The following is a 12,130-nucleotide window of genomic DNA, read 5'->3' on the forward strand; positions in this document are numbered from 1 at the left end:
CACAACAGGAAAGACTGGGGACCTTCGCAGCTCAGGGCCCACCAGCAGCTCTCCCCTTGGCTGTGGGGGAGGCAGGCAGGCTTCACCCAGGGTGAGCTCCTAAATTGAAATGGTGGTTTTTTAATTTGTGGGTTTTTAATTGTGACCCACCATTTCAATTTAGGGGAACTAACCCCTCCCCCCACACACACACATACACTCACATGTACAAGTGCCCTTAGATTATTTCTTTGAAGAAGTTCAGATATTTGGATCTGTGCTACAGTACATCATTCCCCATTGCCCAATAATACTACTTTTGAGATCAACAAAAATAATTGTGTGGAAATAAATTTATAGTCAGAAATATTTTTTCTGACTTCATTAAAACAGAGGACTCCAGTTCTGTAGATGGGTATGCATACCTACCTGACTTTACTTATGTGAATGGATCTTCTTAAATACTTTCAGAGTCAAGATCTTTCTTGTGATGGTTTTGCAGACATCAAAAAAAAAAAAGCGTGGTTTTGGAGGCTGTATTTCACCATTGGTGATAATTTGGCCCATATTATTGATGAATAATATAGAATCTGTTGGTATGCAAAAAGTTTTAATAAACAATGAAACAATAAAAACATCCCTAGAATTAGTATTATACTGAAAAAAATTAAAAACATAATGGTCTACATTGGCTTGGGGTAATTGGTAGTCCTAGAGTATGTCTACATGAGACTCTACATCACCATAGCGATGAGCTCGTTAACATAGCTCCTCACTATGGCGACATAGCATCAGCGGGAACCATGATGCCGATGCTACTGTGCAGTAGTAACAAGCTACTGTGCAGTAGGGTTGGAAATGATCCGTGCACTGCTGGGACTGCACAGTAACAGCTGTTACTGCTCACTCATTAAGTACTTCTTTTAGCAAGTACTAAATAACTGTGCAGTAACAACTGCACAGTCAGGGGCATATGTAGACATGCTCCTAAAGTAGAAAATCCTGTACATCTCACTTACCTTTTCAATGAAAATTTGCTGTTATGTTAAAAAGAATCCTTCTGTATATGTTATCAGCACTTGGAAGCTTGCAAAACTACAATGAAAAATTAAGATGAATTTGCTGGTTTGCAGATAACTGGAATGCAGAGCAACAATGTGAATGGGCCCATTGCAAGTTAAAGACAAGACTATATTTTCTCTTAGCCCCACTCCCCCTAGTCACTGAAAATCCCAGATATAGTCTACTTAAAAATATAATAATCTTAAAAATAGCAGCTGCTGTTGCTGCACTGAGGGGTGAAGAGAGCGGGGTGGGGTGTGGAGTCTCACTTCTCCTATTGCAGTTTTTCTGTAGCCCGGCACTAAGAACATCCTGATCCCCAGCTCATTTGCAGCGGTCCTCAGAGCTGTTATTTTCCTTGCACTTCCTGCACTTCAAGCTGGAGGTGCCCATCTTTCCCATAGCAACAAGAAGTTGGGGTTATCTTTGACTTTTTCCATTGTAGGGTTCAATGCTAGGGGAGAAAGGAGGAGGGATCAGCTTTCCAGAATACTACTGCAGATGGGGAGCAGGGGAGTGGTGGTGCATTTGGCAGCAGCTTTTCTCAAGGCCATCCAGCCCTCTGAGAGGCCACCAGGTTGTTCCTCCCATTGCTTCCACCAAAACTCCTGGAAATAATGAAACCCTTTGTCCATGTCCAATTCTTAGAGCAGGAGCAGGAGCAGGAGCAGGAGCAGGAGCAGGAGCAGCCATTTGTAAATTGATTAGGGCTTTATTGGGTGCCAGGGCAGGACAAGCGATCATCTTGTTTTCCTGCCATGTCCTGTGGAAAATTTCTCATCTTCAGCACTGGTTCCACTCCATCACTTGCTGGTCTGCTAACCTCACTAATCTACACCCATTTGTCAATGCAAATTAGCATAGCTCTGCTGTGCATGGCTTTTTGAGGCCACCTGTATTTACAATGCATAATAGTATGTCTTTAGGAACAGCTCCTCTTTGGGCTTAAAAAATGTGAAGCGGATGAGAATGGTTCTATCCCAGATAAACCTCATATGAGACCCACTCTATTACACACAGATCCTCAGGGCTCCATACAATTTAATTATAAAGCACCGAAATATAAACTGACAAAAGTGACTAATGAAAGAAGGAAATAATGAATTGAAGTTTATTTTATGAAAATGGAATGTTTTCTCCCCCTCAGGGTAAACCTTACAATGAGGCAGCCCAGCACTTGCACAGCAATAGAATAATGGAAAACAGGAACAGCATGCTGACGCTCCAAATCATAAGTTACCCTGGAAGCAAAATAGGAATTTTCACTCAGGCCAGGTATCTGATTGGTTTACCAGCCTAACTGCATAGTAAATGACAATGTAAGACACCCATTCTATTTCCCTTAGCTAAAATCCTCTCTAAGCAGTATGTCCTCTGTAATCTGACAAAGTAACTAGAGGTAAGTAATATGCTAATACAAATAGAAAAATGGTCTTCTGCTTAAAACACAAGATTGGAATTTAGAAGACGTTGGTTCTGTTTTCAGCTTGCCATACAGATCTGGTATGGTCTTGATGAATTTCCTAAGTCTTGATCAATTTACTTAGCATCTGTACTGGATATAGCGATACTTAAATAGCGATGTGTGTGAAGTGCTCTGAGATCCTCAAATGAAAGGCAATTTGAAATACAAACTATTGTGAATCTTAGCTAAATGATCTACCCTCTTTCAAGGGGGAGTTCATCAGGGGAGGCTGATTTATATTTGGACAATTATAGAGAAGAATGGAGAATAAGTTTTCTGTTCAGCCAGAGCAATCTTTCTCAAGATGCTGGCCCAGGCAGCAGTTTTCCCAGTAAAATCTGTAATGTGTCAGTGTAGTAATGGTGGCTCATGAGGTTTGATATTTTTTTTTACTTTAGCTTTTAACAGAAGATTCAGAATATTGATAGGCAATATCAAGCATAGTTTGAAGTCTTCTATCTACTGTGTGTCTCTATACATATACTTTACTGCAGAGTTGACTAATTAGCTCTACAGTACAGCATCACCATCTACACATGTGCCCCTATTAGGGTGCAATAAATTAATTAATTCTTCTGTAGGATAGTACTGTCTGAGACAAGTACTATACTATGGTGGAGTTATTTAATGTGCCAAAATGCACATGTAGATGGTGACTGGGGCTGGCTGGGGCACAAAGGTGCGACAGTGCAGCGGCTGCCTGCTGACTAGCCCTGTACCATAGCACCCTTGTGCCCCAGCCAGGCCCTCTTCAGCATGTTGAGCCAGGGCAGAGCAGTTCCAGGCTAGCAGGATGACCCCCCAGATTCCCTCACAGCTGGGGCGGCAATGCCCTGGCTCAAAGTGGTGTGGTCTCAAGCACTTGTGTAAAGGCTGCATCCAGGAGCAATAAACTCTGGCACAAATTGCATTGGAGTTTATTGCTATGTGCTAATTGCACGTGTAGATGCATCTGCTTTATTCTAACTACTGAAGGTCTATTTTGCCTAGACATTAAGTCATATTTTGCAAGAGGATAAAGATTTTAATTAATTAGTGATGGACTGAGTCATGCATTATTGCATATTAGCAGCAATTCCCTCATCTCCCTCATTTTCAAATGATAATGGCATATCAGTGGAAATGGTGAAGTACAGGCTTCTTTAAAAAACATACTTTTCTTTTCAGATTAATTTCTGCTGTGTTTGTTATCAATTAAGACCTTCCTAATTCTTTTTCTGCACATATCTATTGATGATGTCTCCATTATCATTTCAAATGTACCGCTGTGGGCTAAACCTGATAAATATAATGTAGAAAAGTGACTGTACACAACTGTAAGCTTTTCTTCCTACAGTACCTGTACCGATTTGGTGGCCGAATCTTCAAATCCAAATTGAATCAACCTACCCTTTAATCTCTCCGAATCGATTCAGAACCCTCTGAGTCAATTTGGAGAGATTCAGAAAGATTTGGCAATTCAGATGTAGATACAGCTTTAAACATTTTTTTCTACATACCTCTAGGTAGCAGGGGCTCTGAGTGCTGCAGTGCTAGGGCAGATGTAGCATAGCACAGAAGCATGGGGAGCTCCCCAGCACGCTTGGCAGCAGACCCAGAAGTGGACCAGAAGCACTTCCCGGTCCACTGGGGAACGTGCTGGGGGCCCCCCTGGCTCAGTGACTAGTGCCTCCTGGGTCTGGAGGGGTACCTGGACTCCTGCTGTGGTCAATCGCCAGGCAGGAGAGGCATGGAGGGACCCCCCAGCATGCTCCGCAGCAGACCCAGAAGTGGACCAGAAGTACTTCCAGTCCACTTCCAGGATCACTGCCAAGGATACTGGAGAGCCCCCCACGCTGCTGTGGGACACTTCATCCACCCCAGCATTACAGTGATCATGAGCTGCTAACTCAAGGTATGTAGCAAAAACTTTTAAAGCCATGACTGTGTCTGAATTGTCAGATTTGGATCCGGCCAAATTGAATCAGGCACAGTGATCCAGATCAACAGATCAAATTACTGTCCCTGATTTGGTCTGAATCCGAATCCAAATTGAATAGGGCCTGCTTTGCACACCCCTAATAGTTACCATATCCAGGCATTCTACTGATGACAAAACAGGGTCAAACTTCCCTTTACAATGGCTCCAGTTGAACTGCTTCAAGTTAGCTTATGTAGCATTGCTAGACTTATTACTATTAACTACCTAAGGAATTTGATACTAGGAATATAGAACAATGACATTCTAAAAGGTGAACATTAAAATATTTCATCCAGTTTCTGCTGCGTCCACTACTCCTGCTGCAGACTCTGATGCCACTTTATAGACTTAGAGCCATGACTGGTATGCACTGACAGATAAAGTATGGAATTTAACACACAAGGAGAAATCTAGACTTGGATCTTGTGACACCGTGTTATTTGATTCTTTTGACTGCTGCCTATGACTGAATGAATGCATACGATAAAATTATGTTCAGCCATTTTCATAAGCAGAAGTCAGTTACAAAGAGTTTCCAGATGTCTGCTTAATTTATTTTTATATTTTATGGTGTCTAATTGATATAAAGTGTACTGGCTAAATGGTTAAAAAAGTTGAGGCACACATGTAAGTACACTGTGCTTGAGAATTTGTCCAAAGTGCCATTGTTTGAAAACTAAAATCTGAAATGTAACAGACTTACTGACAGTGCTTTTATGGACATATGAACATGAATGTAGGCTTTTAACATTTGGGTAATTCTACTGTTTGTAGACATAAAAATAAATGGTCCCACAATTAGTTTAAGGTTGGAGGTTTAGTGTAGGGAACTAGTGAAAGCTACAAAAATAAATCAGGGCAAAATTATTTCTGGCACCACATCTGCTGGATACATTGAGAAACAGATATTTTACATACTTGTTCAGTGTGATTCAGGAAACACACACTCTGCTATGCTAGACTGGTCAGGTGGATTCCCAGAATTTATATCCTTTGCTCTCTGTTTTCAGACATCTTACTTTATGGTCTGCAGCCATACCGTTTTGGGCCAAGATCTTATCCGATGTCACAAACTAAACTGTATCCAGAATGGTCAATACATAAACCCTTCCAGTGCAAGACAAGAAGTATTGTTAATGAAAAGGTAGGTATCACTCTTCTCTGAGACAAATGCCCCATCAGGGTGTTATCTGGCACTGCCTTGGTGGAGGTGCTGTCTTTCAGGTTATATATAAAGCAGGGGACTTGACCATTAAAGATTTCATCGCACTTTTTGCTAGAGGAGAGAAGTTACTCCTAATGTCTTAACTATATCTCAGTTTAGGTACTTGTTTTATATGCTTAAAAGTTCCCAGACAATTCTGACCACATATCGTATACTTATTTCCTCGGCTAAATACTGCTTGTTGAAGTGTTATTTTTAACGTTATTGGTTCTACCTCAAATGGTACTTTTTTTTAGCCCGCTTATTGGGAGAACCGAATTCCCCCTGTGAACAGTACCAAATTCTAATAATAATTATGGTCTATGGTTCAGTTTAAGATTGTGCACTTTCCTCAATCTGCAACCTTCTCCCACCGATATTAATGAGAAGTTTACAAAAAAAAAAAAAGATCAAGGCTAGAGGCATATGGCTTTTATGTAGTAAATAAGCTTTTAGTCATTAGCATTATTTGTTTTTAAGTGCCTGAGTGTTGCATTTGGTATCACTCAGTGGGAAAATATCACACATTTTCTGCCCTTTGCTTTTCTTCCTTCAGCATCTCTTCTCTGTTTCTACGCCTTTCTTTCTCTTTATTTTTCTTCCTTCTGTTCCCTTGCCGTGACTAACTTCTGGTACCCGCCATGGGGGAATCAACCCATCACACTTTGTTCTCAGTTGCTAAAATTCGTAGCGAGGAAATAGGTAATTTTGACATGGGCTGATCAACTATTGGAATGGTGAGTAAGGGAAGAGTGAGGCATTGTTTCAGACTGGTTTTTGCAGATGTGAGAAAACAGCAGTCCACCTGTTTACTAGTTCACATGCAGAGATTATCATCAGACAAGGGCTTGACATTTAAAATGCTTAAAAAGAAAATATTGGAGTCTCAATAATCTGAATATGTACCACATTTGTACAATGAGTTACCCTACTCTGGCCTGCGGGCTTTCTGCTTTACTCTGCTGCAGTATGAATGCTGCTGTTCACACTGTTTTTAAAATGCTTGTGCATCCTTCAGTTTTCAATGGTCTGTGTAAATTTAAGCTACTTTTTAAGACCATGGGAGTTGCCATAAAGGACAAGACAGTTAGTCCATCTAGTATGTTCACTGCAAGAATAACTGGGGGCATCTACATGTGTCCTTTACTGTGGAGTTGAATAATTAGCTCTGCAGTAAAGCATCACAGTCTACACATGGTGCTATTTGGCTGGAGCAAACTTCTGTAGGATAGTATTGTCAGACACAAGTGTTATCCTATGGTGGAGTCATTTACCCTGCCACAGCACACATGTAGACAATGATGGGGCTGGTGGGGGCACAAGGGTGCTATGGTGTGGGGACTGCCTGCTGGCTAGCCCTGCACTGTAGCACCTGCATGCACCAGCCAGCTCCTTGCAGCAGGTTGAGCCAGGGCAAAGCAGCTCCAGGATGGGAGGCTGACCCCCTGGGCCCCCTGCCAGCCAAAGCTGCTCTGCCCTGGCTCAGTGTCCTGAGATCCCAGGCGCATGTGTAAATGCTGTGCCCGGGAGCAATAAACATTGGCACCAACTGCACCAGTGTTTAGTGTGTCACCTTAATAGCACATGTTGATGTGGCCAAGGAGACCTAATACTTCAGTTTGTAAGAAGGCCCTACAACGTATCTAGCCAAATTTCTGTGCTGTATTTGGGTGTAGAAATTCTGTTTGCGATCAGTGCACAAATGCAATTAGATGATCTTATCGTTCTGTATCCCTAACTGCATATTTGAACCAAGCAATAATGCTTGAAATCCTTTTACCTCACAGGATCCCACATGTTCATCATCTATCAAATTATCCAATAATGCAGAATGTTGCATTTTAAGTATTACATTGTTATATTCAGGATTTTTTCCCCCTCATGCCCAGATGTACTCTATTTTACCTTTTCTCTGAAATATTAGCCACAGCTAGGAACGAGACACTAAGAAAGGCAGATAAGTGCTCTGAGCCAAGGTGGTATGAATAGTCCTCTTCCTGCCTTTGTTTGGCTGGATTTCAAATGCTCAGGGTCAAACCCAAAGCCAGATTTGGGGGGCAGGCAGGAATCTTTCTTTCCAGATTGGTTTGGATACTGGGGAGTTTTAGCTTTCTTCTGCCACAGGGAGTGTAGGTTTCTTGCCAGGACCATCAGGGTGCATTTCACATAATCAATCACTTCCCATTTCAGTAACCTCTGGGTTTGGTTTGACCTTAGGCTCTGTGTATGGCACACATACTATTTAACTTTCTGAGGGTTGAAATGCTTTAGCCTACTCAAGTTTTGTGGCTCAATTTAGGGGTATCTGGGTAAAATGAAATGGCTTATGATATACAGGAGATAAGACTGGATAATTCAATGGCACCTTCTGGTCATAAAGCTTATGAAATTATATACTTAGTTAATAGCAGGTGAAATTGGATATCATCCTATCTTGTCACAGTAAGCTAGATCCAAAAAAGGACTTAGGGTCTCCAACACAGCATTGCTGCACCTATGTTTTAGGCACCAGTCCACAACAGTGGGACCAAAAGGCCTATGTCAGACACTCTGTGCACTGCAGTGGAGCGGGAGTTAGATACCTCTGAATGGGAACTGCAACACACTGAGTGGGAAGCTACCTCTAGGTTTAAAATTCATCTAAGTCCAGGTACCCCATTGAGTTGGAGCAGGGATTGGCACTCTTTTGCCATCGTGTGCCAGCTTCTACCATGGACCACACCAGGGTTCAAATTTTACACTGGCTCTTGAAGGGGTGTGCAGTGGTGGCAGCTGGAAGGAGCCATGGCCACTGCCTGAGCTAGTTAGAAAGGCATGGGGCAAGCTGGGGGCTCTAATCTCTTATGGGGGGGCTTAATCCCCCCCCCAATCCCCCCATATTTCAAACCCTGGACCACACCCCCATACTTCCCTGGCAGTCTTAATCTCTGCCCCATTCTGGGGCTTAGGTGCCTTTCTATGGGCTTCAGAGAAACCCCGCTTTCACTCAAGATTATGATGAACTCTTGTTCTAAAGAAATCAAGGGTCAGTTCTTCTTAAAAAGGAAGGAGGAGGACCTGACATTTTCTCCAATAGCTCAGTCATTACAGGACTCACCTAGGTTGTGGAGACTCAGAACCACTCTCCCTCCCATGTGAAGGGATTTAAACACAGCTTTCCAACTCTTATGACTATGCTTTCCTCATCATGCTATAAATTTGTATGGGGGGGTGAGGGGAGGACTCATGATGAAGCTGGTATATATTCCATGAGATAATTAAAGATATGCTGGATCAAAGAGAGAGAAAGAGGGAGCTTTGACAAGATCAGGCTCTAGAGGCAGTCCCTAGTGGCCACTCAACTCCTGCCCCCACTCCAGGTACCCTCCCTTTTTACCTCATCTGCCACACCTTGATGTAACTTATAAAGTTTTAGGAGGCTGCCCCTGGGGTCCCAGAGCAAGCCCAGTCAGGCTCTGCCTTGCCTCTTGACACTACATTTTGGCCCTCCTGTCCTGTTGTCATCTTATGGGCTATTGGTGGCCTCTGTCCTCTTCTGCAGCTATGCCCATGCCTCATAGATGTTACTCCATTCATTTCTGGGTCCCTAACTCAAGGCTAGGCAGCCTGTTCCAGGGTGCCACACCTGTCACCCCTCCATGGCTTCCACCCCTGTCCTGTGGCTGCAACCTGGTCCTCCAGTATCAAACCTAATCAGAAGATAAACACAAGCCAAACTGCTTCAACTAAAATTTCACACTGGGCCATGCCCCTGGCAGCTCAGTGAGGTGCCTGCCTGCCAGTCTGTCTGCTGCAGGCATCTCCCTCAGGAACCCCTCTCCCTGCAGCATGCAGGGCCAGATTTCCTGCTTAACCCCAGGCACTGGGTTTATGTACCTAAAGCCCCAACCTTCCCTGTCAGGTAGCTCTCCAGTCATGGGCAGGGATTTCCACTTTGGCTTGATGACCAGCCTGCCTTCTTCCGCTGCAACTCAGCTCACCTCAGCTGCTTGCAGTTTTTTAGTTCTGTGCTACTTGGAAGTTGGCCCCTTGGCTGCTTACTGCAGAGCAACTAGCTCCAAAATAGTCCCTCCTCAAGTGGTAGCTCCTACCCTTGCTATCTCTGGCCTGCGTTCTTTCTAGCAGTTGGCCTTTGCCTAGCTGCCAGCCCCAAACAGCAAATTCGGTCTGCCACTCATTGCTTAAAGTCTTTAACAAGAGCCTCTGGCTCCCTGTTATAGGAGTCATATGACTCCAGCCTGGTGGTCAGGGCACTCACTTGGGCGTGATTTCCCAAATCTCTGTTTTCCATGACTATGAAAATATTTTTTACAAAGAAGTCAATTATCCAGTGATTTTCAATGAATAAAAGCTGTTTAACATAAGATGTTAATTATAAATGTATTAAACATTAATATAAAATATGACAAAGGAGAGGAAGGCCTACTTCATGTATTACAACTGAGCTTAGGTGCTGACCTGCTCAGCACTGTCGAGACTGAAGTGCTTCTGGGCATGTCAACCAGCAAAGCTTTAGGCACTTGGTAAATTTTATTATTAAAAACTGAATCCCTTGCGAGAATGTAGTTGTCTCCAGAGTTCGGGTACAGCTGAGTGGAGATTCTGAAGACAGCCATTTTGGACTCAGGTGCCTACAAGAGATTGATTTAATCTTAATACCAACTGAAATATATTAGTTGGTAATATACTGAATTATATACTGAAGCAGTATATAATTATACTGTTTTAGCTGTAGACTTCACCAGCTTCCTGTCCACTTATCTTCCAAAGGGGAAACTTGCCTCAGTGAACAGGGTTAGTAGAAGGGCTACTTAAGTTTCATTAAAACAATATATCTCTTCAAAGCTTATTTTAAAGACTACAGTGGAGTATCCATGGTAGATTGGCTTTTGTTCAGCCCCTGCACATGACAGCTGTGACCTAAATCAATTAGCAGATATCCTAGGATCATTCCTTCAAACAGTGCTGCATACCCAGGCCGTTAGACTTACAGAGAATCTGAGCTTTCGGTTGAACTTGGTCGAAAAAATGTATGTGTGTGTGTGCACGCGCGCGCGTGTGCGTGTATGTGTGTGTGTGTGTGCGCGCACGTGTGTGTGGCAAGCTTACTGATACAGCCTGGACATCCAGGCTTGGAGAATCTCCAGTATGATTGGTGGAGCCCATCCACCAATCAGGTAATGGCAGAGAGGGGCTTGTCCTGCCCCTATCTGGGGTGAGGCAGAGAGCCCCAGACCTGGTTTAAGTCTGCACTCTGCAGGTCTGGCAAAACTTTGGGGGGAAGAGCCTCCAAAAGAATAAAAGGAGCTGTGCGCCCAGCACGCAACAGACATGTTGGGGTTAAGAAGAGCTGAGGAGCAGCTGCCTAGCCGGCAGATGCTGCTGGCAGAAGAGCCCCTACGAACGCCTCTCACTGTACAGGAGCAGCGGATGGCTTCAGCCCCAGCTGATACACAGTGCGACGCACGGGGCGAGACCCTAGGAGCTGCGTGAGACAGTTTGGGTCTCCAGCCACTCGGTGCACACAGCACGGAGCCAGACCCTGGGAGCAAGAGGCTCGGGTCTGCAACCCCTGGCATGCAGCCATGGCTCTGGGTGCACAGAGCCAGCGAGAATCTGGGAGCCAGCCGCAGCAGCTCGAGGTTCTGTCTTCTGGCACGTGGCGGGGAACCCAGTGCAGCAGATGCTATATGGAGGGTCTGGGAGTGGACCGAGCCCTGGAGCCATGCAAAGTGGTCTGGACCTTCAACCCTGAGCAAAAGCCAAAGCCCCCAAAAGCATGCGATGGTGCTCAAGGCTCTGAACAGGGAGTGGCCCAGGGAGAGTCAGAGGCTTATCCAAACAGGGATTCAGTCATCTGAGAGGACAAGGACCCCCACCTGGGCATCGGATTCGTGAGCTGCTGGGGAATAGGGCTCCCACAGGGGAGGTGAAGTCCTTCTTGGCTAAAAAGGGGTTTCTGGAGAGGAGGTCCAGGGAGGGTCCCTCTGAGTTTGTGGCCTGCCTAGGGGGCTTGGTATGAGACCTAAGAGGCAATAAGATCTTCCCTTATGGGTCACTAGAGCGTAATCCAAGCCCTAGGAATGTGGCAGGGCCTTAGGGACCTTTTTAGTGATTTAAGGTTACTTCTACGCTTCTGTGCCTTATAATTTGTGACACTGTGCCTTATATTTTGTGATATTGTATTTTATGTTTTGTGATATATTATCCTGTGCATTGTGTGCTCCTGTATCAGTAAGAAAACTAACATTAGAATGTAAAATCTACATTGAGGTCCTGCTAGGACCCCTCCCCATTACTTACCTGTGTTTACTTGTAACTTACCTGAATCTCAGTTGTGGTCATCCATCTTTGTAGAGAATCGAAGTTATTAGTCCTATATTGTATGTAAATAGCTGTATCAGTTTTATATTAACAGCTTTCATTTAGGGTTCCCTGTAAATGTTAATAAATTTGTATA

At 43.9% G+C, this 12,130-nt stretch overlaps 1 long non-coding RNA gene across 1 annotated transcript in view; it reads left to right on the forward strand.

Annotated features, from left to right (window-relative positions):
• Positions 1 to 1,338: 1,338 nt before the first annotated feature.
• LOC109310577 overlaps positions 1,339 to 12,130 on the forward strand; it is a 15,606-nt gene continuing 4,814 nt past the window's right edge. The window contains exons 1-2 of the long non-coding RNA XR_002101259.1: positions 1,339 to 2,316; positions 5,477 to 5,610. This is a non-coding gene — a long non-coding RNA (uncharacterized LOC109310577). The remainder of the gene's footprint in view (positions 2,317 to 5,476; positions 5,611 to 12,130) is intronic.

The sequence above is a fragment of the Crocodylus porosus genome, unplaced genomic scaffold (genome assembly GCF_001723895.1).
Source record: "Crocodylus porosus isolate Cpor-Errol unplaced genomic scaffold, CroPor_comp1, whole genome shotgun sequence".
NCBI lineage: Eukaryota > Metazoa > Chordata > Crocodylia > Crocodylidae > Crocodylus > Crocodylus porosus.